The sequence below is a fragment of the Phalangium opilio genome, unplaced genomic scaffold, assembly GCF_054372755.1.
Source record: "Phalangium opilio isolate 3A_F unplaced genomic scaffold, DU_Popi_V2 ptg000009l_1, whole genome shotgun sequence".
In the NCBI taxonomy this organism is placed as follows: domain Eukaryota; kingdom Metazoa; phylum Arthropoda; class Arachnida; order Opiliones; family Phalangiidae; genus Phalangium; species Phalangium opilio.
Window position 1 is genome coordinate 12,832,147 of NW_028324146.1, and position 26,416 is coordinate 12,858,562.

At 30.7% G+C, this 26,416-nt stretch overlaps 3 non-coding genes and 26 pseudogenes across 3 annotated transcripts; all 29 read right to left on the reverse strand.

Moving 5' to 3' along the window:
• Positions 1-16,768: 16,768 nt before the first annotated feature.
• Positions 16,769-16,871, reverse strand: LOC149714999 (5S ribosomal RNA; annotated as a pseudogene).
• Positions 16,872-17,008: 137 nt separating this feature from the next.
• LOC149715000 (5S ribosomal RNA) lies at positions 17,009-17,127 on the reverse strand (annotated as a pseudogene).
• Positions 17,128-17,486: 359 nt separating this feature from the next.
• LOC149715001 (5S ribosomal RNA) lies at positions 17,487-17,605 on the reverse strand. The gene has a single exon (XR_016373661.1). It is a non-coding gene; the product is annotated as a 5S ribosomal RNA (ribosomal RNA).
• A 137-nt stretch (positions 17,606-17,742) lies between these two features.
• On the reverse strand, positions 17,743-17,861 carry LOC149715002 (5S ribosomal RNA). Its single transcript, XR_016373649.1, has one exon. It is a non-coding gene; the product is annotated as a 5S ribosomal RNA (ribosomal RNA).
• A 134-nt stretch (positions 17,862-17,995) lies between these two features.
• Positions 17,996-18,114, reverse strand: LOC149715003 (5S ribosomal RNA; annotated as a pseudogene).
• A 362-nt stretch (positions 18,115-18,476) lies between these two features.
• On the reverse strand, positions 18,477-18,595 carry LOC149715004 (5S ribosomal RNA; annotated as a pseudogene).
• Positions 18,596-18,955: 360 nt separating this feature from the next.
• Positions 18,956-19,074, reverse strand: LOC149715005 (5S ribosomal RNA; annotated as a pseudogene).
• A 137-nt stretch (positions 19,075-19,211) lies between these two features.
• Positions 19,212-19,330, reverse strand: LOC149715006 (5S ribosomal RNA; annotated as a pseudogene).
• A 362-nt stretch (positions 19,331-19,692) lies between these two features.
• LOC149715007 (5S ribosomal RNA) lies at positions 19,693-19,811 on the reverse strand (annotated as a pseudogene).
• Positions 19,812-20,173: 362 nt separating this feature from the next.
• On the reverse strand, positions 20,174-20,292 carry LOC149715008 (5S ribosomal RNA; annotated as a pseudogene).
• Positions 20,293-20,426: 134 nt separating this feature from the next.
• Positions 20,427-20,545, reverse strand: LOC149715009 (5S ribosomal RNA). The gene has a single exon (XR_016371750.1). It is a non-coding gene; the product is annotated as a 5S ribosomal RNA (ribosomal RNA).
• A 137-nt stretch (positions 20,546-20,682) lies between these two features.
• Positions 20,683-20,801, reverse strand: LOC149715010 (5S ribosomal RNA; annotated as a pseudogene).
• Positions 20,802-20,922: 121 nt separating this feature from the next.
• LOC149715011 (5S ribosomal RNA) lies at positions 20,923-21,041 on the reverse strand (annotated as a pseudogene).
• A 378-nt stretch (positions 21,042-21,419) lies between these two features.
• LOC149715012 (5S ribosomal RNA) lies at positions 21,420-21,522 on the reverse strand (annotated as a pseudogene).
• A 138-nt stretch (positions 21,523-21,660) lies between these two features.
• On the reverse strand, positions 21,661-21,779 carry LOC149715013 (5S ribosomal RNA; annotated as a pseudogene).
• Positions 21,780-21,901: 122 nt separating this feature from the next.
• On the reverse strand, positions 21,902-22,004 carry LOC149715014 (5S ribosomal RNA; annotated as a pseudogene).
• Positions 22,005-22,141: 137 nt separating this feature from the next.
• Positions 22,142-22,260, reverse strand: LOC149715015 (5S ribosomal RNA; annotated as a pseudogene).
• Positions 22,261-22,382: 122 nt separating this feature from the next.
• On the reverse strand, positions 22,383-22,485 carry LOC149715016 (5S ribosomal RNA; annotated as a pseudogene).
• Positions 22,486-22,607: 122 nt separating this feature from the next.
• Positions 22,608-22,710, reverse strand: LOC149715017 (5S ribosomal RNA; annotated as a pseudogene).
• Positions 22,711-22,847: 137 nt separating this feature from the next.
• LOC149715018 (5S ribosomal RNA) lies at positions 22,848-22,966 on the reverse strand (annotated as a pseudogene).
• Positions 22,967-23,103: 137 nt separating this feature from the next.
• Positions 23,104-23,222, reverse strand: LOC149715019 (5S ribosomal RNA; annotated as a pseudogene).
• Positions 23,223-23,584: 362 nt separating this feature from the next.
• Positions 23,585-23,703, reverse strand: LOC149715020 (5S ribosomal RNA; annotated as a pseudogene).
• Positions 23,704-23,840: 137 nt separating this feature from the next.
• Positions 23,841-23,959, reverse strand: LOC149715021 (5S ribosomal RNA; annotated as a pseudogene).
• A 362-nt stretch (positions 23,960-24,321) lies between these two features.
• LOC149715022 (5S ribosomal RNA) lies at positions 24,322-24,439 on the reverse strand (annotated as a pseudogene).
• A 138-nt stretch (positions 24,440-24,577) lies between these two features.
• Positions 24,578-24,696, reverse strand: LOC149715023 (5S ribosomal RNA; annotated as a pseudogene).
• A 360-nt stretch (positions 24,697-25,056) lies between these two features.
• On the reverse strand, positions 25,057-25,175 carry LOC149715024 (5S ribosomal RNA; annotated as a pseudogene).
• A 361-nt stretch (positions 25,176-25,536) lies between these two features.
• Positions 25,537-25,655, reverse strand: LOC149715025 (5S ribosomal RNA; annotated as a pseudogene).
• A 136-nt stretch (positions 25,656-25,791) lies between these two features.
• LOC149715026 (5S ribosomal RNA) lies at positions 25,792-25,910 on the reverse strand (annotated as a pseudogene).
• Positions 25,911-26,271: 361 nt separating this feature from the next.
• On the reverse strand, positions 26,272-26,390 carry LOC149715027 (5S ribosomal RNA; annotated as a pseudogene).
• Between the last annotated feature and the right edge of the window lie 26 nt (positions 26,391-26,416).

Consider the following 26,416-nt stretch of genomic DNA (forward strand, 5'->3'; position numbering starts at 1 on the left):
TCGGTCAAAAATTTGTCCAGAAAAAAATGCACTAAAAAGTGTACCTAAAAAATCGCATGTTTTTTTTCTTCAAGATGCAAAAATTCGTGACGATTTCTTATTGAAAATTGAATTTGAACAGTTTTTTGAATGAATATCGTTATATTTGCTTGAATTAAAGCAAAAAGTACAAAAATAGTGGTTTCAGTGGTTATATTTTAAAATAGTGAAAAAATTCTCAAAATGTTCTTCTCTGGCCGAGAAACGTCGATTTTGAAAATGTTATTAAAAATAAAGGTACATTTTTATTTATTGATGAATCGATATGAAATAACTTTTTAATGAGTATTTTATAGGTAAATAAGCTGAATTCGGTCAAACATTTGTCCAGAAAAAAATGCATTCAAAAGTGTACCGAAAAAATTGCATGTTTTTTTTCCTTCTAGATACAAAATCCGTGACAACGATTTCTTATTGGAAATTGAATTTGAACAGTTTTTTGAATGAATATCGTTATATTTGTTGAATTAAAGCAAAAAGTACAAAAATAGTGGTTTCAGTGGTTATATTTTAAAATAGTGAAAAAATTCTCAAAATGTGCTTCTCTGGCCGAGAAACGTCGATTTTGAAAATGTTATTAAAAATAAAGGTACATTTTTATTTATTGATCAATCGATATGAAATCACTTTTAATGAGTATTTTATAGGTAAATAAGCTGAATTCGGTCAAAAATTTGTCCAGAAAAAAATTCATTAAAAAGTGTACCGAAAAAATCGCATGTTTTTTTTCTTCAAGATTCAAAATCCGTGACAACTATTTCTTATTTTAAATTGAATTTTAACAGTTTTTTCGATGAATATCGTTATATTTGCTTGAATTAAAGCAAAAAGTACAAAAATAGTGGTTTCAGTGGTTATATTTGAAAATAGTGAAAAAATTCTCAAAATGTTCTTCTCTGGCCGAGAAACGTCGATTTTGAAAATGTTATTAAAAATAAAGGTACATTTTTATTTATTGATGAATCGATATGAAATAACTTTTTAATGAGTATTTTATAGGTAAATAAGCTGAATTCGGTCAAAAATTTGTCCAGAAAAAAATGCATTCAAAAGTGTACCGAAAAAATTGCATGTTTTTTTTCTTCTAGATACAAAATCCGTGACAACGATTTCTTATTGGAAATTGAATTTGAACAGTTTTTTGAATGAATATCGTTATATTTGCTTGAATTAAAGCAAAAAGTACAAAAATAGTGGTTTCAGTGGTTATATTTTAAAATAGTGAAAAAATTCACAAAATGTGCTTCTCTGGCCGAGAAACGTCGATTTTGAAAATGTTATTAAAAATAAAGGTACATTTTTATTTATTGATCAATCGATATGAAATAACTTTTTAATGAGTATTTTATAGGTAAATAAGCTGAATTCGGTCAAAAATTTGTCCAGAAAAAAATGCATTCAAAAGTGTACCGAAAAAATTGCATGTTTTTTTTCTTCTAGATACAAAATCCGTGACAACGATTTCTTATTGGAAATTGAATTTGAACAGTTTTTTGAATGAATATCGTTATATTTGCTTGAATTAAAGCAAAAAGTACAAAAATAGTGGTTTCAGTGGTTATATTTTAAAATAGTGAAAAAATTCTCAAAATGTGCTTCTCTGGCCGAGAAACGTCGATTTTGAAAATGTTATTAAAAATAAAGGTACATTTTTATTTATTGATCAATCGATATGAAATCACTTTTAATGAGTATTTTATAGGTAAATAAGCTGAATTCGGTCAAAAATTTGTCCAGAAAAAAATGCATTCAAAAGTGTACCGAAAAAATTGCATGTTTTTTTTCTTCTAGATACAAAATCCGTGACAACGATTTCTTATTGGAAATTGAATTTGAACAGTTTTTTGAATGAATATCGTTATATTTGCTTGAATTAAAGCAAAAAGTACAAAAATAATGGTTTCAATGGTTATATTTTAAAATAGTGAAAAAATTCTCAAAATGTTTTTCTCTGGCCAAGAAACGTCGATTTTGAAAATGTTATTAAAAATCGAGGTTCATTTTTATTTATTGATCAATCGATATGAAATCACTTTTAATGAGTATTTTATAGGTAAATAAGCTGAATTCGGTCAAAAATTTGTCCAGAAAAAAATGCATTCAAAAGTGTACCGAAAAAATTGCATGTTTTTTTTCTTCTAGATACAAAATCCGTGACAACGATTTCTTATTGGAAATTGAATTTGAACAGTTTTTTGAATGAATATCGTTATATTTGCTTGAATTAAAGCAAAAAGTACAAAAATAGTGGTTTCAGTGGTTATATTTTAAAATAGTGAAAAAATTCACAAAATGTGCTTCTCTGGCCGAGAAACGTCGATTTTGAAAATGTTATTAAAAATAAAGGTACATTTTTATTTATTGATCAATCGATATGAAATAACTTTTTAATGAGTATTTTATAGGTAAATAAGCTGAATTCGGTCAAAAATTTGTCCAGAAAAAAATGCATTCAAAAGTGTACCGAAAAAATTGCATGTTTTTTTTCTTCTAGATACAAAATCCGTGACAACGATTTCTTATTGGAAATTGAATTTGAACAGTTTTTTGAATGAATATCGTTATATTTGCTTGAATTAAAGCAAAAAGTACAAAAATAGTGGTTTCAGTGGTTATATTTTAAAATAGTGAAAAAATTCTCAAAATGTGCTTCTCTGGCCGAGAAACGTCGATTTTGAAAATGTTATTAAAAATAAAGGTACATTTTTATTTATTGATCAATCGATATGAAATCACTTTTAATGAGTATTTTATAGGTAAATAAGCTGAATTCGGTCAAAAATTTGTCCAGAAAAAAATGCATTCAAAAGTGTACCGAAAAAATTGCATGTTTTTTTTCTTCTAGATACAAAATCCGTGACAACGATTTCTTATTGGAAATTGAATTTGAACAGTTTTTTGAATGAATATCGTTATATTTGCTTGAATTAAAGCAAAAAGTACAAAAATAATGGTTTCAATGGTTATATTTTAAAATAGTGAAAAAATTCTCAAAATGTTTTTCTCTGGCCAAGAAACGTCGATTTTGAAAATGTTATTAAAAATCGAGGTTCATTTTTATTTATTGATCAATCGATATGAAATCACTTTTAATGAGTATTTTATAGGTAAATAAGCTGAATTCGGTCAAATATTTGTCCAGAAAAAAATGCATTAAAAAGTGTACCGAAAAAATCGCATGTTTTTTTTCTTCTAGATACAAAATCCGTGACAACGATTTCTTATTGGAAATTGAATTTGAACAGTTTTTTGAATGAATATCGTTATATTTGCTTGATTTAAAGCAAAAAGTACAAAAATAGTGGTTTCAGTGGTTATATTTTAAAATAGTGAAAAAATTCTCAAAATGTGCTTCTCTGGCCGAGAAACGTCGATTTTGAAAATGTTATTAAAAATAAAGGTACATTTTTATTTATTGATCAATCGATATGAAATCACTTTTAATGAGTATTTTATAGGTAAATAAGCTGAATTCGGTCAAAAATTTGTCCAGAAAAAAATTCATTCAAAAGTGTACCGAAAAAATTGCATGTTTTTTTCTTCTAGATACAAAATCCGTGACAACGATTTCTTATTGGAAATTGAATTTGAACAGTTTTTTGAATGAATATCGTTATATTTGCTTGAATTAAAGCAAAAAGTTCAAAAATAGTGGTTTCAGTGGTTATATTTTAAAATAGTGAAAAAATTCACAAAATGTGCTTCTCTGGCCGAGAAACGTCGATTTTGAAAATGTTATTAAAAATAAAGGTACATTTTTATTTATTGATCAATCGATATGAAATCACTTTAAATGAGTATTTTATAGGTAAATAAGCTGAATTCGGTCAAAAATTTGTCCAGAAAAAAATTCATTAAAAAGTGTACCGAAAAAATCGCATGTTTTTTTTCTTCAAGATTTAAAATCCGTGACAACGATTTCTTATTGGAAATTGAATTTGAACAGTTTTTTGAATGAATATCGTTATATTTGCTTGAATTAAAGCAAAAAGTACAAAAATAATGGTTTCAATGGTTATATTTTAAAATAGTGAAAAAATTCTCAAAATGTTTTTCTCTGGCCAAGAAACGTCGATTTTGAAAATGTTATTAAAAATCGAGGTTCATTTTTATTTATTGATCAATCGATATGAAATCACTTTTAATGAGTATTTTATAGGTAAATAAGCTGAATTCGGTCAAAAATTTGTCCAGAAAAAAATGCACTAAAAAGTGTACCTAAAAAATCGCATGTTTTTTTTCTTCAAGATGCAAAAATTCGTGACGATTTCTTATTGAAAATTGAATTTGAACAGTTTTTTGAATGAATATCGTTATATTTGCTTGAATTAAAGCAAAAAGTACAAAAATAGTGGTTTCAGTGGTTATATTTTAAAATAGTGAAAAAATTCTCAAAATGTTCTTCTCTGGCCGAGAAACGTCGATTTTGAAAATGTTATTAAAAATAAAGGTACATTTTTATTTATTGATGAATCGATATGAAATAACTTTTTAATGAGTATTTTATAGGTAAATAAGCTGAATTCGGTCAAACATTTGTCCAGAAAAAAATGCATTCAAAAGTGTACCGAAAAAATTGCATGTTTTTTTTCCTTCTAGATACAAAATCCGTGACAACGATTTCTTATTGGAAATTGAATTTGAACAGTTTTTTGAATGAATATCGTTATATTTGTTGAATTAAAGCAAAAAGTACAAAAATAGTGGTTTCAGTGGTTATATTTTAAAATAGTGAAAAAATTCTCAAAATGTGCTTCTCTGGCCGAGAAACGTCGATTTTGAAAATGTTATTAAAAATAAAGGTACATTTTTATTTATTGATCAATCGATATGAAATCACTTTTAATGAGTATTTTATAGGTAAATAAGCTGAATTCGGTCAAAAATTTGTCCAGAAAAAAATTCATTAAAAAGTGTACCGAAAAAATCGCATGTTTTTTTTCTTCAAGATTCAAAATCCGTGACAACTATTTCTTATTTTAAATTGAATTTTAACAGTTTTTTCGATGAATATCGTTATATTTGCTTGAATTAAAGCAAAAAGTACAAAAATAGTGGTTTCAGTGGTTATATTTGAAAATAGTGAAAAAATTCTCAAAATGTTCTTCTCTGGCCGAGAAACGTCGATTTTGAAAATGTTATTAAAAATAAAGGTACATTTTTATTTATTGATGAATCGATATGAAATAACTTTTTAATGAGTATTTTATAGGTAAATAAGCTGAATTCGGTCAAAAATTTGTCCAGAAAAAAATGCATTCAAAAGTGTACCGAAAAAATTGCATGTTTTTTTTCTTCTAGATACAAAATCCGTGACAACGATTTCTTATTGGAAATTGAATTTGAACAGTTTTTTGAATGAATATCGTTATATTTGCTTGAATTAAAGCAAAAAGTACAAAAATAGTGGTTTCAGTGGTTATATTTTAAAATAGTGAAAAAATTCACAAAATGTGCTTCTCTGGCCGAGAAACGTCGATTTTGAAAATGTTATTAAAAATAAAGGTACATTTTTATTTATTGATCAATCGATATGAAATCACTTTAAATGAGTATTTTATAGGTAAATAAGCTGAATTCGGTCAAAAATTTGTCCAGAAAAAAATCATTAAAAAGTGTACCGAAAAAATCGCATGTTTTTTTTCTTCAAGATTCAAAATCCGTGACAACTATTTCTTATTTTAAATTGAATTTTAACAGTTTTTTCGATGAATATCGTTATATTTGCTTGAATTAAAGCAACAAGTACAAAAATAGTGGTTTCAGTGGTTATATTTTAAAATAGTGAAAAAATTCTCAAAATGTTTTTCTCTGGCCGAGAAACGTCGATTTTGAAAATGTTATTAAAAATAAAGGTACATTTTTATTTATTGATCAATCGATATGAAATCACTTTTAATGAGCATTTTATAGGTAAATAAGCTGAATTCGGTCAAAAATTTGTCCAGAAAAAAATGCATTCAAAAGTGTACCGAAAAAATTGCATGTTTTTTTTCTTCTAGATACAAAATCCGTGACAACGATTTCTTATTGGAAATTGAATTTGAACAGTTTTTTGAATGAATATCGTTATATTTGCTTGAATTAAAGCAAAAAGTACAAAAATAATGGTTTCAATGGTTATATTTTAAAATAGTGAAAAAATTCTCAAAATGTTTTTCTCTGGCCAAGAAACGTCGATTTTGAAAATGTTATTAAAAATCGAGGTTCATTTTTATTTATTGATCAATCGATATGAAATCACTTTTAATGAGTATTTTATAGGTAAATAAGCTGAATTCGGTCAAAAATTTGTCCAGAAAAAAATGCACTAAAAAGTGTACCTAAAAAATCGCATGTTTTTTTTCTTCAAGATGCAAAAATTCGTGACGATTTCTTATTGAAAATTGAATTTGAACAGTTTTTTGAATGAATATCGTTATATTTGCTTGAATTAAAGCAAAAAGTACAAAAATAGTGGTTTCAGTGGTTATATTTTAAAATAGTGAAAAAATTCTCAAAATGTTCTTCTCTGGCCGAGAAACGTCGATTTTGAAAATGTTATTAAAAATAAAGGTACATTTTTATTTATTGATGAATCGATATGAAATAACTTTTTAATGAGTATTTTATAGGTAAATAAGCTGAATTCGGTCAAAAATTTGTCCAGAAAAAAATGCATTCAAAAGTGTACCGAAAAAATTGCAAGTTTTTTTTCTTCTAGATACAAAATCCGTGACAACGATTTCTTATTGGAAATTGAATTTGAACAGTTTTTTGAATGAATATCGTTATATTTGCTTGAATTAAAGCAAAAAGTACAAAAATAGTGGTTTCAGTGGTTATATTTTAAAATAGTGAAAAAATTCTCAAAATGTGCTTCTCTGGCCGAGAAACGTCGATTTTGAAAATGTTATTAAAAATAAAGGTACATTTTTATTTATTGATCAATCGATATGAAATCACTTTTAATGAGTATTTTATAGGTAAATAAGCTGAATTCGGTCAAAAATTTGTCCAGAAAAAAATTCATTAAAAAGTGTACCGAAAAAATCGCATGTTTTTTTTCTTCAAGATTCAAAATCCGTGACAACTATTACTTATTTTAAATTGAATTTTAACAGTTTTTTCGATGAATATCGTTATATTTGCTTGAATTAAAGCAAAAAGTACAAAAATAATGGTTTCAATGGTTATATTTTAAAATAGTGAAAAAATTCTCAAAATGTTTTTCTCTGGCCGAGAAACGTCGATTTTGAAAATGTTATTAAAAATCGAGGTTCATTTTTATTTATTGATCAATCGAAATGAAATCACTTTTAGTGAGTATTTTATAGGTAATTAATTTGAATTCGGTCAAATATTTGTCCAGAAAAAAATGCATTAAAAAGTGTACCGAAAAAATCGCATGTTTTTTTCTTCAAGATGCAAAATCCGTGACAACGATTTCTTATTGAAAATTGAATTTGAACAGTTTTTTGAATGAATATCGTTATATTTGCTTGAATTAAAGCAAAAAGTACAAAAATAGTGGTTTCAGTGGTTATATTTTGAAATAGTGAAAAAATTCTCAAAATGTGCTTCTCTGGCCGAGAAACGTCGATTTTGAAAATGTTATTAAAAATAAAGGTACATTTTTATTTATTGATCAATCGATATGAAATCACTTTTAATGAGTATTTTATAGGTAAATAAGCTGAATTCGGTCAAAAATTTGTCCAGAAAAAAATTCATTAAAAAGTGTACCGAAAAAATCGCATGTTTTTTTTCTTCAAGATTCAAAATCCGTGACAACTATTTCTTATTTTAAATTGAATTTTAACAGTTTTTTCGATGAATATCGTTATATTTGCTTGAATTAAAGCAAAAAGTACAAAAATAATGGTTTCAATGGTTATATTTTAAAATAGTGAAAAAATTCTCAAAATGTTTTTCTCTGGCCGAGAAACGTCGATTTTGAAAATGTTATTAAAAATCGAGGTTCATTTTTATTTATTGATCGATCGAAATGAAATCACTTTTAGTGAGTATTTTATAGGTAATTAATTTGAATTCGGTCAATTATTTGTCCAGAAAAAAATGCATTAAAAAGTGTACCGAAAAAATCGCAGGTTTTTTTTCTTCAAGATGCAAAATCCGTGACAACGATTTCTTATTGAAAATTGAATTTGAACAGTTTTTTGAATGAATATCGTTATATTTGCTTGAATTAAAGCAAAAAGTACAAAAATAGTGGTTTCAGTGGTTATATTTTAAAATAGTGAAAAAATTCTCAGAATGTGCTTCTCTGGCCGAGAAACGTCGATTTTGAAAATGTTATTAAAAATAAAGGTACATTTTTATTTATTGATCAATCGATATGAAATCACTTTCAATGAGTATTTTATAGGTAAATAAGCTGAATTCGGTCAAAAATTTGACCAGAAAAAAATGCATTCAAAAGTGTACCGAAAAAATCGCATGTTTTTTTTCTTCAAGATTCAAAATCCGTGACAACTATTACTTATTTTAAATTGAATTTTAACAGTTTTTTCGATGAATATCGTTATATTTGCTTGAATTAAAGCAAAAAGTACAAAAATAATGGTTTCAATGGTTATATTTTAAAATAGTGAAAAAATTCTCAAAATGTTTTTCTCTGGCCGAGAAACGTCGATTTTGAAAATGTTATTAAAAATCGAGGTTCATTTTTATTTATTGATCAATCGAAATGAAATCACTTTTAGTGAGTATTTTATAGGTAATTAATTTGAATTCGGTCAAATATTTGTCCAGAAAAAAATGCATTAAAAAGTGTACCGAAAAAATCGCATGTTTTTTTTCTTCAAGATGCAAAATCCGTGACAACGATTTCTTATTGAAAATTGAATTTGAACAGTTTTTTGAATGAATATCGTTATATTTGCTTGAATTAAAGCAAAAAGTACAAAAATAGTGGTTTCAGTGGTTATATTTTAAAATAGTGAAAAAATTCTCAAAATGTGCTTCTCTGGCCGAGAAACGTCGATTTTGAAAATGTTATTAAAAATAAAGGTACATTTTTATTTATTGATCAATCGATATGAAATCACTTTTAATGAGTATTTTATAGGTAAATAAGCTGAATTCGGTCAAAAATTTGTCCAGAAAAAAATTCATTAAAAAGTGTACCGAAAAAATCGCATGTTTTTTTTCTTCAAGATTCAAAATCCGTGACAACTATTTCTTATTTTAAATTGAATTTTAACAGTTTTTTCGATGAATATCGTTATATTTGCTTGAATTAAAGCAAAAAGTACAAAAATAATGGTTTCAATGGTTATATTTTAAAATAGTGAAAAAATTCTCAAAATGTTTTTCTCTGGCCGAGAAACGTCGATTTTGAAAATGTTATTAAAAATCGAGGTTCATTTTTATTTATTGATCGATCGAAATGAAATCACTTTTAGTGAGTATTTTATAGGTAATTAATTTGAATTCGGTCAATTATTTGTCCAGAAAAAAATGCATTAAAAAGTGTACCGAAAAAATCGCAGGTTTTTTTTCTTCAAGATGCAAAATCCGTGACAACGATTTCTTATTGAAAATTGAATTTGAACAGTTTTTTGAATGAATATCGTTATATTTGCTTGAATTAAAGCAAAAAGTACAAAAATAGTGGTTTCAGTGGTTATATTTTAAAATAGTGAAAAAATTCTCAGAATGTGCTTCTCTGGCCGAGAAACGTCGATTTTGAAAATGTTATTAAAAATAAAGGTACATTTTTATTTATTGATCAATCGATATGAAATCACTTTTAATGAGTATTTTATAGGTAAATAAGCTGAATTCGGTCAAAAATTTGTCCAGAAAAAAATTCATTAAAAAGTGTACCGAAAAAATCGCATGTTTTTTTTCTTCAAGATTCAAAATCCGTGACAACTATTTCTTATTTTAAATTGAATTTTAACAGTTTTTTCGATGAATATCGTTATATTTGCTTGAATTAAAGCAAAAAGTACAAAAATAATGGTTTCAATGGTTATATTTTAAAATAGTGAAAAAATTCTCAAAATGTTTTTCTCTGGCCGAGAAACGTCGATTTTGAAAATGTTATTAAAAATCGAGGTTCATTTTTATTTATTGATCGATCGAAATGAAATCACTTTTAGTGAGTATTTTATAGGTAATTAATTTGAATTCGGTCAATTATTTGTCCAGAAAAAAATGCATTAAAAAGTGTACCGAAAAAATCGCAGGTTTTTTTTCTTCAAGATGCAAAATCCGTGACAACGATTTCTTATTGAAAATTGAATTTGAACAGTTTTTTGAATGAATATCGTTATATTTGCTTGAATTAAAGCAAAAAGTACAAAAATAGTGGTTTCAGTGGTTATATTTTAAAATAGTGAAAAAATTCTCAGAATGTGCTTCTCTGGCCGAGAAACGTCGATTTTGAAAATGTTATTAAAAATAAAGGTACATTTTTATTTATTGATCAATCGATATGAAATCACTTTCAATGAGTATTTTATAGGTAAATAAGCTGAATTCGGTCAAAAATTTGACCAGAAAAAAATGCATTCAAAAGTGTACCGAAAAAATCGCATGTTTTTTTTCTTCAAGATTCAAAATCCGTGACAACTATTACTTATTTTAAATTGAATTTTAACAGTTTTTTCGATGAATATCGTTATATTTGCTTGAATTAAAGCAAAAAGTACAAAAATAATGGTTTCAATGGTTATATTTTAAAATAGTGAAAAAATTCTCAAAATGTTTTTCTCTGGCCGAGAAACGTCGATTTTGAAAATGTTATTAAAAATCGAGGTTCATTTTTATTTATTGATCAATCGAAATGAAATCACTTTTAGTGAGTATTTTATAGGTAATTAATTTGAATTCGGTCAAATATTTGTCCAGAAAAAAATGCATTAAAAAGTGTACCGAAAAAATCGCATGTTTTTTTTCTTCAAGATGCAAAATCCGTGACAACGATTTCTTATTGAAAATTGAATTTGAACAGTTTTTTGAATGAATATCGTTATATTTGCTTGAATTAAAGCAAAAAGTACAAAAATAGTGGTTTCAGTGGTTATATTTTAAAATAGTGAAAAAATTCTCAAAATGTGCTTCTCTGGCCGAGAAACGTCGATTTTGAAAATGTTATTAAAAATAAAGGTACATTTTTATTTATTGATCAATCGATATGAAATCACTTTTAATGAGTATTTTATAGGTAAATAAGCTGAATTCGGTCAAAAATTTGTCCAGAAAAAAATTCATTAAAAAGTGTACCGAAAAAATCGCATGTTTTTTTTCTTCAAGATTCAAAATCCGTGACAACTATTTCTTATTTTAAATTGAATTTTAACAGTTTTTTCGATGAATATCGTTATATTTGCTTGAATTAAAGCAAAAAGTACAAAAATAATGGTTTCAATGGTTATATTTTAAAATAGTGAAAAAATTCTCAAAATGTTTTTCTCTGGCCGAGAAACGTCGATTTTGAAAATGTTATTAAAAATCGAGGTTCATTTTTATTTATTGATCGATCGAAATGAAATCACTTTTAGTGAGTATTTTATAGGTAATTAATTTGAATTCGGTCAATTATTTGTCCAGAAAAAAATGCATTAAAAAGTGTACCGAAAAAATCGCAGGTTTTTTTTCTTCAAGATGCAAAATCCGTGACAACGATTTCTTATTGAAAATTGAATTTGAACAGTTTTTTGAATGAATATCGTTATATTTGCTTGAATTAAAGCAAAAAGTACAAAAATAGTGGTTTCAGTGGTTATATTTTAAAATAGTGAAAAAATTCTCAGAATGTGCTTCTCTGGCCGAGAAACGTCGATTTTGAAAATGTTATTAAAAATAAAGGTACATTTTTATTTATTGATCAATCGATATGAAATCACTTTTAATGAGTATTTTATAGGTAAATAAGCTGAATTCGGTCAAAAATTTGTCCAGAAAAAAATTCATTAAAAAGTGTACCGAAAAAATCGCATGTTTTTTTTCTTCAAGATTCAAAATCCGTGACAACTATTTCTTATTTTAAATTGAATTTTAACAGTTTTTTCGATGAATATCGTTATATTTGCTTGAATTAAAGCAAAAAGTACAAAAATAATGGTTTCAATGGTTATATTTTAAAATAGTGAAAAAATTCTCAAAATGTTTTTCTCTGGCCGAGAAACGTCGATTTTGAAAATGTTATTAAAAATCGAGGTTCATTTTTATTTATTGATCGATCGAAATGAAATCACTTTTAGTGAGTATTTTATAGGTAATTAATTTGAATTCGGTCAATTATTTGTCCAGAAAAAAATGCATTAAAAAGTGTACCGAAAAAATCGCAGGTTTTTTTTCTTCAAGATGCAAAATCCGTGACAACGATTTCTTATTGAAAATTGAATTTGAACAGTTTTTTGAATGAATATCGTTATATTTGCTTGAATTAAAGCAAAAAGTACAAAAATAGTGGTTTCAGTGGTTATATTTTAAAATAGTGAAAAAATTCTCAGAATGTGCTTCTCTGGCCGAGAAACGTCGATTTTGAAAATGTTATTAAAAATAAAGGTACATTTTTATTTATTGATCAATCGATATGAAATCACTTTCAATGAGTATTTTATAGGTAAATAAGCTGAATTCGGTCAAAAATTTGTCCAGAAAAAAATTCATTAAAAAGTGTACCGAAAAAATCGCATGTTTTTTTTCTTCAAGATTCAAAATCCGTGACAACTATTTCTTATTTTAAATTGAATTTTAACAGTTTTTTCGATGAATATCGTTATATTTGCTTGAATTAAAGCAAAAAGTACAAAAATAATGGTTTCAATGGTTATATTTTAAAATAGTGAAAAAATTCTCAAAATGTTTTTCTCTGGCCAAGAAACGTCGATTTTGAAAATGTTATTAAAAATAAAGGTACATTTTTATTTATTGATCAATCGATATGAAATCACTTTTAATGAGTATTTTATAGGTAAATAAGCTGAATTCGGTCAAAAATTTGTCCAGAAAAAAATGCATTCAAAAGTGTACCGAAAAAATTGCATGTTTTTTTTCTTCTAGATACAAAATCCGTGACAACGATTTCTTATTGGAAATTGAATTTGAACAGTTTTTTGAATGAATATCGTTATATTTGCTTGAATTAAAGCAAAAAGTACAAAAATAATGGTTTCAATGGTTATATTTTAAAATAGTGAAAAAATTCTCAAAATGTTTTTCTCTGGCCAAGAAACGTCGATTTTGAAAATGTTATTAAAAATCGAGGTTCATTTTTATTTATTGATCAATCGATATGAAATCACTTTTAATGAGTATTTTATAGGTAAATAAGCTGAATTCGGTCAAAAGTTTGTCCAGAAAAAAATTCATTAAAAATGTACTGAAAAAATCTAACGTTTTTTTTCTTCAAGATGCAAAATCCGTGACAACGATTTCTTATTGAAAATTGTATTTGAACAGTTTTTTGAATGAATATCGTTATATTTGTTGAATTAAAGCAAAAAGTACAAAAATAGTGGTTTCAGTGGTTATATTTTAAAATAGTGAAAAAATTCTCAAAATGTGCTTCTCTGGCCGAGAAACGTCGATTTTGAAAATGTTATTAAAAATAAAGGTACATTTTTATTTATTGATCAATCGATATGAAATCACTTTTAATGAGTATTTTATAGGTAAATAAGCTGAATTCGGTCAAAAGTTTGTCCAGAAAAAAATTCATTAAAAATGTACCGAAAAAATCGCACGTTTTTTTTCTTCAAGATGCAAAATCCGTGACAACTATTTCTTATTTTAAATTTAATTTTAACAGTTTTTTGGATGAATATCGTTATATTTGCTTGAATTAAAGCAAAAAGTACAAAAATAATGGTTTCAATGGTTATATTTTAAAATAGTGAAAAAATTCTCAAAATGTTTTTCTCTGGCCGAGAAACGTCGATTTTGAAAATGTTATTAAAAATCGAGGTTCATTTTTATTTATTGATCAATCGAAATGAAATCACTTTTAGTGAGTATTTTATCGGTAATTAATTTGAATTCGGTCAAATAACTATTTTAAAATATAACCACTGAAACCACAATTTTTGTACTTTTTGCTTTAATTCAAGCAAATATAACGATATTCATTCAAAAAACTGTTCAAATTCAATTTTCAATAAGAAATCGTTGTCACGGATTTTGCATCTTGAAGAAAAAAAACATGGCATTTTTTCGGTACACTTTTTAATGCATTTTTTTCTGGACAAATATTTGACCGAATTCAAATTAATTACCTATAAAATACTCACTAAAAGTGATTTCATTTCGATTGATCAATAAATAAAAATGAACCTCGATTTTTAATAACATTTTCAAAATCGACGTTTCTTGGCCAGAGAAAAACATTTTGAGAATTTTTTCACTATTTTAAAATATAACCATTGAAACCATTATTTTTGTACTTGTTGCTTTAATTCAAGCAAATATAACGATATTCATCCAAAAAACTGTTAAAATTCAATTTAAAATAAGAAATAGTTGTCACGGATTTTGTATCTTGAAGAAAAAAAACATGCGATTTTTTCGGTACACTTTTTAATGAATTTTTTTCTGGACAAATTTTTGACCGAATTCAGCTTATTTACCTATAAAATACTCATTAAAAGTGATTTCATATCGATTGATCAATAAATAAAAATGTACCTTTATTTTTAATAACATTTTCAAAATCGACGTTTCTCGGCCAGAGAAGCACATTTTGAGAATTTTTTCACTATTTTAAAATATAACCACTGAAACCACTATTTTTGTACTTTTTGCTTTAATTCAAGCAAATATAACGATATTCATTCAAAAAACTGTTCAAATTCAATTTTCAATAAGAAATCGTTGTCACGGATTTTGCATCTTGAAGAAAAAAAACATGCGATTTTTTCGGTACACTTTTTAATGCATTTTTTTCTGGACAAATATTTGACCGAATTCAAATTAATTACCTATAAAATACTCACTAAAAGTGATTTCATTTCGATTGATCAATAAATAAAAATGAACCTCGATTTTTAATAACATTTTCAAAATCGACGTTTCTCGGCCAGAGAAAAACATTTTGAGAATTTTTTCACTATTTTAAAATATAACCATTGAAACCATTATTTTTGTACTTTTTGATTTAATTCAAGCAAATATAACGATATTCATCGAAGAAACTGTTAAAATTCAATTTAAAATAAGAAATAGTTGTCACGGATTTTGAATCTTGAAGAAAAAAAACATGCGATTTTTTCGGTACACTTTTTAATGAATTTTTTTCTGGACAAATTTTTGACCGAATTCAGCTTATTTACCTATAAAATACTCATTAAAAGTGATTTCATATCGATTGATCAATAAATAAAAATGAACCTCGATTTTTAATAACATTTTCAAAATCGACGTTTCTCGGCCAGAGAAAAACATTTTGAGAATTTTTTCACTATTTTAAAATATAACCATTGAAACCATTATTTTTGTACTTTTTGATTTAATTCAAGCAAATATAACGATATTCATCGAAGAAACTGTTAAAATTCAATTTAAAATAAGAAATAGTTGTCACGGATTTTGAATCTTGAAGAAAAAAACATGCGATTTTTTCGGTACACTTTTTAATGAATTTTTTTCTGGACAAATTTTTGACCGAATTCAGCTTATTTACCTATAAAATACTCATTAAAAGTGATTTCATATCGATTGATCAATAAATAAAAATGTACCTTTATTTTTAATAACAATTTCAAAATCGACGTTTCTCGGCCAGAGAAGCACATTTTGAGAATTTTTTCACTATTTTAAAATATAACCACTGAAACCATTATTTTTGTACTTTTAGCTTTAATTCAAGCAAATATAACGATATTCATCCAGACGAGCACCGGTGTATTCAGCGTGATATGGCCGTTACCGAGAGTGCTAGTTAATAATTCGAATTTAATTAACCTTAATATTTATAAAACAATAACAAAAAGAAGATATGTTTAATGTTAATCGAAAGAACAAGGTCAAGTAATTAAGCAATACGTGAAAAAACAAACCCCTCCATAGAAAATGCACTAGACTATAAATTTGCAGGCCTATAACTCTGTGTCTACTAGAGATACCGGGATGTCCTTAGGATATGTTATAGTCCAATTTGTCCCCCATCTAACAATACTAAAAACTTTGGGCTACGACAAACAGGGGCCGAGTACTTAAGCAAAACGTAAAGAAACAAACCCCCTCCATAGGAAATGAGTTAGACTATACTTTGCAGGCTCGTAACTCTGTTTCTACTGGAGATACGGGGATGTCCTTAGGATATGTTATAGTCCAAATTGTCCTTCATCTAAACATACTAAAAACTTTGGGCTACGACAAACAGGGGCCGAGTAATTAAGCAAAACGTAAACAAACAACCCCTCCATAGGAAATGCATTAGACTATAATTTGCAGGCTCGTAACTCTGTTTCTACTGGAGATACGGGGATGTCCTTTGAGTATGTTTTAGTCCAATTTGCCCCCCATCTAACCATACTAAGAATTAGGGCTACGACAAACAGTAGTCGAGTAATTAAGCTAATCGTAAACAAACAAACCCCTCCATAGGAAATACATTAGACTAAATTCTGGAGGCTCGCCACTCTGGTTCTACCAGAGATACGGGGATGTAAATAATGTCACCTTGACACAAATGTTCGGATAATTATAAAGGTCTTTGCATGTTCCAAGCAAAAAAAAAACTCATGGAATTTAAAAGGGGAAATAAAAGTGAAAAAGCCAACGGCACGCAGAGTTTCCAAGTACTGACTGCGCTCGACGCTGCTTAACTTCGGTGATCGGACGAGAACCGGTGTTTTCAGCGTGATATGGCAGTTGCCGAGAGTGCTAGATAATAATTCGAATTTAAATTAAGTGAGACAAATTAACCATCATCTTTTTAAAACAATAACAAAAAGAAAATATGTTTGCTTTTTTCATATCTATTGGAATTTAAAAGAGGAAAAAAATTTGAAAAAGCCAACGGCACGCAATGTTCCTAAGTGGTCTCCCTCCCAAGTACTGACTGGGCTCGACGCTGCTTAACTTCGGTGATCGGACGAGAAACGGTGTTTTCAGCGTGATATGGCCGTTTCCGAGAGTGCTATTTAATAATTTGAATTTAATTAACCTTCATCTTTATAAATCAATAAGAAAAAGATATGTTTGCTTTTTTCATATCTGATGGAATTTAAAAGAGGAAATAAAAGTGAAAATGCCAACGCCACGCAAAGTTTCCAAGTACTGACTGCGCTCGACGCTGCTTAACTTCGGTGATCGGACGAGAACCGGTGTTTTCAGCGTGATATGGCCGTTGCCGAGAGTACTATTTAATAATTCGTATTTAAATTAAGTGAGACAAATTAACCTTCATCTTTTTAAAACAATAACAAAAAGAAAATATGTTGGCTTTTTTCATATCTATTGGAATTTAAAAGAGGAAAAAAAAGTGAAAAAGCCAACGGCACGCAGTGTTCCTAAGTGGTCTCCCTCCCAAGTACTGACTGCGCTCGACGCTGCTTAACTTCGGTGATCCGACGAGAACCGGTGTTTTCAGCGTGATATGGCCGTTGCCGAGAGTGCTATTTAATAATTCGAATTTAAATTAAGTGAGACAAATTAACCTTCATCTTCTTAAAACAATAACAAAAAGAAAATATGTTGGCTTTTTTCATATCTATTGGAATTTAAAAGAGGAAAAAAAAGTGAAAAAGCCAACGGCACGCAGTGTTCCTAAGTGGTCTCCCTCCCAAGTACTGACTGCGCTCGACGCTGCTTAACTTCGGTGATCCGACGAGAACCGGTGTTTTCAGCGCGATATGGCCGTTGCCGAGAGTGCTAGATAATAATTCGAATTTAAATTAAGTGAGACAAATTGACCATCTTTTTAAAACAATAACAAAAAGAAAATATGTTTGCTTTTTTCATATCTATAGGAATTTAAAAGAGGAAAAAAATTTGAAAAAGCCAACGGCACGCAGTGTTCCTAAGTGGTCTCCCTCCCAAGTACTGACTGGGCTCGACGCTGCTTAACTTCGGTGATCGGACGAGAAACGGTGTTTTCAGCGTGATATGGCCGTTGCCGAGAGTGCTATTTAATAATTTGAATTTAATTAACCTTCATCTTTATAAATCAATAAGAAAAAGAAGATATGTTTGCTTTTTTCATATCTGATGGAATTTAAAAGAGGAAATAAAAGTGAAAATGCCAACGCCACGCAAAGTTTCCAAGTACTGACTGCGCTCGACGCTGCTTAACTTCGGTGATCGGACGAGAACCGGTGTTTTCAGCGTGATATGGCCGTTGCCGAGAGTACTATTTAATAATTCGAATTTAAATTAAGTGAGACAAATTAACCTTCATCTTTTTAAAACAATAACAAAAAGAAAATATGTTGGCTTTTTTCATATCTATTGGAATTTAAAAGAGGAAAAAAATTTGAAAAAGCCAACGGCACGCAGTGTTCCTAAGTGGTCTCCCTCCCAAGTACTGACTGGGCTCGACGCTGCTTAACTTCGGTGATCGGACGAGAAACGGTGTTTTCAGCGTGATATGGCCGTTGCCGAATGCTATTTAATAATTTGAATTTAATTAACCTTCATCTTTATAAATCAATAAGAAAAAGAAGATATGTTTGCTTTTTTCATATCTGATGGAATTTAAAAGAGGAAATAAAAGTGAAAATGCCAACGCCACGCAAAGTTTCCAAGTACTGACTGCGCTCGACGCTGCTTAACTTCGGTGATCGGACGAGAACCGGTGTTTTCAGCGTGATATGGCCGTTGCCGAGAGTGCTATTTAATAATTCGAATTTAAATTAAGTGAGACAAATTAACCTTCATCTTTTGAAAACAATAACAAAAAGAAAATATGTTGGCTTTTTTCATATCTATTGGAATTTAAAAGAGGAAAAAAAAGTGAAAAAGCCAACGGCACGCAGTGTTCCTAAGTGGTCTCCCTCCCAAGTACTGACTGCGCTCGACGCTGCTTAACTTCAGTGATCCGACGAGAACCGGTGTTTTCAGCGTGATATGGCCGTTGCCGAGAGTGCTAGATAATAATTCGAATTTAAATTAAGTGAGACAAATTGACCTTCATCTTTTTAAAACAATAACAAAAAGAAAATATGTTTGCTTTTTTCATATCTATAGGAATTTAAAAGAGGAAAAAAAAGTGAAAAAGCCAACGGCACGCAGTGTTCCTAAGTGGTCTCCCTCCCAAGTACTGACTGCGCTCGACGCTGCTTAACTTCGGTGATCGGACGAGAACCGGTGTTTTGAGCGTGATATGGCCGTTGCCGAGAGTGCTATTTAATAATTTGAATTTAATTAACCTTCATCTTTATAAATCAATAAGAAAAAGAAGATATGTTTGCTTTTTTCATATCTGATGGAATTTAAAAGAGGAAATAAAAGTGAAAATGCCAACGCCACGCAAAGTTTCCAAGTACTGACTGCGCTCGACGCTGCTTAACTTCGGTGATCGGACGAGAACCGGTGTTTTCAGCGTGATATGGCCGTTGCCGAGAGTGCTATTTAATAATTCGAATTTAAATTAAGTGAGACAAATTAACCTTCATCTTTTTAAAACAATAACAAAAAGAAAATATGTTTGCTTTTTTCATATCTATAGGAATTTAAAAGAGGAAAAAAAAGTGAAAAAGCCAACGGCACGCAGTGTTCCTAAGTGGTCTCCCTCCCAAGTACTGACTGCGCTCGACGCTGCTTAACTTCGGTGATCGGACGAGAACCGGTGTTTTGAGCGTGATATGGCCGTTGCCGAGAGTGCTATTTAATAATTTGAATTTAATTAACCTTCATCTTTATAAATCAATAAGAAAAAGAAGATATGTTTGCTTTTTTCATATCTGATGGAATTTAAAAGAGGAAATAAAAGTGAAAATGCCAACGCCACGCAAAGTTTCCAAGTACTGACTGCGCTCGACGCTGCTTAACTTCGGTGATCGGACGAGAACCGGTGTTTTCAGCGTGATATGGCCGTTGCCGAGAGTGCTATTTAATAATTCGAATTTAAATTAAGTGAGACAAATTAACCTTCATCTTTTTAAAACAATAACAAAAAGAAAATATGTTGGCTTTTTTCATATCTATTGGAATTTAAAAGAGGAAAAAAAAGTGAAAAAGCCAACGGCACGCAGTGTTCCTAAGTGGTCTCCCTCCCAAGTACTGACTGCGCTGGACGCTGCTTAACTTCGGTGATCCGACGAGAACCGGTGTTTTCAGCGTGATATGGCCGTTGCCGAGAGTGCTAGATAATAATTCGAATTTAAATTAAGTGAGACAAATTGACCATCTTTTTAAAACAATAACAAAAAGTAAATATGTTTGCTTTTTTCATATCTATAGGAATTTAAAAGAGGAAAAAAAAGTGAAAAAGCCAACGGCACGCAGTGTTCCTAAGTGGTCTCCCTCCCAAGTACTGACTGCGCTCGACGCTGCTTAACTTCGGTGATCGGACGAGAACCGGTGTTTTCAGCGTGATATGGCCGTTGCCGAGAATGCTAGATAATAATTCGAATTTAAATTAAGTGAGACAAATTAACCTTCATCTTTTTAAAACAATAACAAAAAGAAAACATGTTTGCTTTTTTCATATCTATTAAAATTTAAAAGAGGAAAAAAAAGTGAAAAAGAAAACGGCACGCAGTGTTACTAAGTGGTCTCCCTCCCAAGTACTGTATGCGCTCGACGCTGCTCAACTTCGGTGATCGGACGAGAACCGGTGTTTTCAGCATGATATGGCCGTTGCCGAGAGTGCTAGTTAATAATTTGAATTTAATTAACCTTCATCTTTATAAAACAATAACAAAAAGAAGATATGTTTGCTTTTTTCATATCTATTGGAATTTAAAAGAGGAAAAAAAGTGAAAAAGCCAACGGCACGCAGTGTTCCTAAGTGGTCTCCCTCCCAAGTACTGTATGCGCTCGACGCTGCTCAACTTCGGTGATCGGACGAGAACCGGTGTTTTCAGCATGATATGGCCGTTGCCGAGAGTGCTAGTTAATAATTCGAATTTAAATTAAGTGAGACAAATTAACCTTCATCATTTTAAAACAATAAGAAAAAGAAAACATGTTTGCTTTTTTCATATCTATTAAAATTTAAAAGAGGAAAAAAAAGTGAAAAAGAAAACGGCACGCAGTGTTCCTAAGTGGTCTCTCTCCCAAGTACTGATTGCGCTCGACGCTTCTCTACTTCGGTTATCGGACGAGAACCGGTGTATTCAGCGTGTTATGGCCGTTGCCGACAGTGCTAGTTAATAATTTGAATTTAATTAACTTTCATCTTTATAAAACAATAACAAAAAGAAGATATGTTTGCTTTTTTCATATCTGGTGGAATTTGAAAGAGGAAACAAAAGTGAAAAAGCCAACGGCACGCAGTATTCCCAAGTACTGTATGCGCTCGACGCTGCTTAACTTCGGTGATCGGACGAGAACCGGTGTTTTCAGCGTGATATGGCCGTTGCCGAGAGTGCTAGTTAATAATTCGAATTTAAATTAAGTGAGACAAATTAACCTTCATCATTTTAAAACAATAACAAAAAGAAAACCTGTTTGCTTTTTACATATCTATTAAAATTTAAAAGAGGAAAAAAAAAGAGAAAAAGCCAACGGCACGCAGTGTTCCTAAGTGGTCTCCCTCCCAAGTAAAGACTGCGCTCGACGCTGCTTAACTTCGGTTATCGGACGAGAACCGGTGTATTCAGCGTGATATGGCCGTTGCCGAGAGTGCTAGTTAAAAATTTGAATTTAATTAACTTTCATCTTTATAAAACAATAACAAAAAGAAGATATGTTTGCTTTTTTCATATCTGGTGGAATTTGAAAGAGGAAAAAAAAGTGAAAAAGCCAAAGGCACGCAGTATTCCCAAGTACTGTATGCGCTCGACGCTGCTTAACTTCGGTGATCGGACGTGAACCGGTGTTTTCAGCGTGATATGGCCGTTGCCGAGAGTGCTAGTTAATAATTCGAATTTAAATTAAGTGAGACAAATTATCCTTCATCATTTTAAAACAATAACAAAAAGCAAACCTGTTTGCTTTTTACATATCTATTAAAATTTAAAAGAGGAAAAAAAAGTGAAAAAGCCAACGGCACGCAGTGTTCCTAAGTGGTCTCCCTCCCAAGTAATGACTGCGCTCGACGCTGCTTAACTTCGGTTATCGGACGAGAACCGGTGTATTCAGCGTGATATGGCCGTTGCCGAAAGTGCTAGTTAATAATTTGAATTTAATTAACTTTCATCTTTATAAAACAATAACAAAAAGAAGATATGTTTGCTTTTTTCATATCTGGTGGAATTTGAAAGAGGAAACAAAAGTGAAAAAGCCAACGGCACGCAGTATTCCCAAGTACTGTATGCGCTCGACGCTGCTTAACTTCGGTGATCGGACGTGAACCGGTGTATTCAGCGTGATATGGCCGTTGCCGAGAATGCTAGTTAATAATTTGAATTTAATTAACTTTCTTCTTTATAAAACAATAACAAAAAGAAGATATGTTTGCTTTTTTCATATCTGGTGGAATTTAAAAGAGGAAACAAAAGTGAGAAAGCAAACGGCACGCAGTATTCCCAAGTACTGTATGCGCTCGACGCTGCTTAACTTCGGTGATCGGACGTGAACCGGTGTTTTCAGCGTGATATGGCCGTTGCCGAGAGTGCTAGTTAATAATTCGAATTTAAATTAAGTGAGACAAATTAACCTTCATCATTTTAAAACAATAACAAAAAGAAAACATGTTTGCTTTTTTCATATCTATTAAAATTTAAAAGAGGAAAAAAAAGTGAAAAAGCCAACGGCACGCAGTGTTCGTAAGTGGTCTCCCTCCCAAGTAATGACTGCGCTCGACGCTGCTTAACTTCGGTTATCGGACGAGAATCGGTGTATTCAGCGTGATATGCCCGTTGCCGAGAGTGCTAGTTAATAATTTGAATTTAAATTAAGTGAGACAAATTAACCTTCATCATTTTAAAACAATAACAAAAAGAAAACCTGTTTGCTTTTTACATATCTATTAAAATTTAAAAGAGGAAAAAAAAGTGAAAAAGCCAACGGCACGCAGTGTTCGGAAGTGGTCTCCCTCCCAAGTAATGACTGCGTTCGACGCTGCTTAACTTCGGTTATCGGACGAGAATCGGTGTATTCAGCGTGATATGGCCGTTGCCGAGAGTGCTAGTTAATAATTTGAATTTAATTAACTTTCATCTTTATAAAACAATAACAAAAAGAAGATATGTTTGCTTTTTGCATACCTGGTGGAATTTGAAAGAGGAAACAAAAGTGAAAAAAGCAAACGGCACGCAGTATTCCCAAGTACTGACTGCGCTCGCCGCTGCTAACGTCGGCGATCGGACGAGAACCGGTGTTCTCAGCGTGATATGGCCGTTGCCGAGAGTGCTAGATAATAATTCGAATTTAAATTAAGTGAGACAAATTAACCTTCATCTTTTTCAAACAATAACAAAAAGAAAATATGTTTGCTTTTTTCATATCTATTGGAATTTAAAAGAGGAAAAAAAGGTGAAAAAGCCAACGGCACGCAGTGTTCGTAAGTGGTCTCCCTCCCAAGTAATGACTGCGCTCGACGCTGCTTAACTTCGGTTATCGGACGAGAATCAGTGTATTCAGCGTGATATGCCCGTTGCCGAGAGTGCTAGTTAATAATTTGAATTTAAATTAAGTGAGACAAATTAACCTTCATCATTTTAAAACAATAACAAAAAGAAAACCTGTTTGCTTTTTACATATCTATTAAAATTTAAAAGAGGAAAAAAAAGTGAAAAAGCCAACGGCACGCAGTGTTCGTAAGTGGTCTCCCTCCCAAGTAATGACTGCGTTCGACGCTGCTTAACTTCGGTTATCGGACGAGAATCGGTGTATTCAGCGTGATATGGCCGTTGCCGAGAGTGCTAGTTAATAATTTGAATTTAATTAACTTTCATCTTTATAAAACAATAACAAAAAGAAGATATGTTTGCTTTTTGCATACCTGGTGGAATTTGAAAGAGGAAACAAAAGTGAAAAAAGCAAACGGCACGCAGTATTCCCAAGTACTGACTGCGCTCGACGCTGCTAACGTCGGCGATCGGACGAGAACCGGTGTTCTCAGCGTGATATGGCCGTTGCCGAGAGTGCTAGATAATAATTCGAATTTAAATTAAGTGAGAAAAATTAACCTTCATCTTTTTCAAACAATAACAAAAATAAAATATGTTTGCTTTTTTCATATCTATTGGAATTTAAAAGAGGAAAAAAAAGTGAAAAAGCTAACGGCACGCAGTGTTCCTAAGTGGTCGCCCTCCCAAGTACTGACTGCGCTCGACGCTGCTTAACTTCGGTGATCGGACGTGAACCGGTGTTTTCAGCGTGATATGGCCGTAGCCGAGAGTGCTAGTTAATAATTCGAATTTAAATTAAGTGAGACAAATTAACCTTCATCATTTTAAAACAATAACAAAAAGAAAACCTGTTTGCTTTTTACATATCTATTAAAATTTAAAAGAGGAAAAAAAAGTGAAAAAGCCAACGGCACGCAGTGTTCGTAAGTGGTCTCCCTCCCAAGTAATGACTGCGTTCGACGCTGCTTAACTTCGGTTATCGGACGAGAATCGGTGTATTCAGCGTGATATGGCCTTTGCCGAGAGTGCTAGTTAATAATTTGAATTTAATTAACTTTCATCTTTATAAAACAATAACAAAAAGAAGATATGTTTGCTTTTTTCATATCTGATGGAATTTGAAAGAGGAAACAAAAGTGAAAAAGCAAATGGCACGCAGTATTCCCAAGTACTGACTGCGCTCGACGCTGCTAACGTCGGCGATCGGACGAGAACCGGTGTTCTCAGCGTGATATGGCCGTTGCCGAGAGTGCTAGATAATAATTCGAATTTAAATTAAGTGAGACAAATTAACCTTCATCTTTTTCAAACAATAACAAAAAGAAAATATCTTTGCTTTTTTCATATCTATTGGAATTTAAAAGAGGAAAAAAAGTGAAGAAGCTAACGGCACGCAGTGTTCCTAAGTGGTCGCCCTCCCAAGTACTGACTGCGCTCGACGCTGCTTAACTTCGGTTATCGGACGAGAACCGGTGTATTCAGCGTGATATGGCCGTGGCCGAGAGTGCTAGTTAATAATTTGAATTTAATTAACCTTCATCTTTATAAAACAATAACAAAAAGAAGATATGTTTGCTTTTTTCATATCTGGTGGAATTTAAAAGAGGAAACAAAAGTGAAAAAACAAACGGCACGCAGTATTCCCAAGTACTGTATGCGCTCGACGCTGCTTAACTTCGGTGATCGGACGTGAACCGGTGTTTTCAGCGTGATATGGCCGTTGCCGAGAGTGCTAGTTAATAATTCGAATTTAAATTAAGTGAGGCAAATTAACCTTCATCATTTTAAAACAATAACAAAAAGAAAACCTGTTTGCTTTTTACATATCTATTAAAATTTAAAAGAGGAAAAAAAGTGAAAAAGCCAACGGCACGCAGTGTTCCTAAGTGGTCTCCCTCCCAAGTAATGACTGCGCTCGACGCTGCTTAACTTCGGTGATCGGACGTGAACCGGTGTTTTCAGCGTGAAATGGCCGTTGCCGAGAGTGCTAGTTAAAAATTCGAATTTAAATTAAGTGAGAAAAATTAACCTTCATCATTTTAAAACAATAACAAAAAGAAAACGTGTTTGCTTTTATCATATCTATTAAAATTTAAAAGAGGAAAAAAAGTGAAAAAGCCAACGGCACGCAGTGTTCCTAAGTGGTCTCCCTCCCAAGTAGTGACTGCGCTCCACGCTGCTTAACTTCGGTTATCGGACGAGAACCGGTGTATTCAGCGTGATATGGCCGTTGCCGATAGTACTAGTTAATAATTTGAATTTAATTAACCTTCATCTTTATAAAACAATAACAAAAAGAAGATAGGTTTGCTTTTTTCATATCTGGTGGAATTTAAAAGAGGAAACAAAAGTGAAAAAACAAACGGCACGCAGTATTCCCAAGTACTGTATGCGCTCGACGCTGCTTAACTTCGGTGATCGGACGTGAATCGGTGTTTTCAGCGTGATATGGCCGTTGCCGAGAGTGCTAGTTAATAATTCGAATTTAAATTAAGTGAGACAAATTAACCTTCATCATTTTAAAACAATAACAAAAAGAAAACCTGTTTGCTTTTTACATATCTATTAAAATTTAAAAGAGGAAAAAAAGTGAAAAAGCCAACGGCACGCAGTGTTCCTAAGTGGTCTCCCTCCCAAGTAATGACTGCGCTCGACGCTGCTTAACTTCGGTGATCGGACGTGAACCGGTGTTTTCAGCGTGATATGGCCGTTGCCGAGAGTGCTAGTTAATAATTCGAATT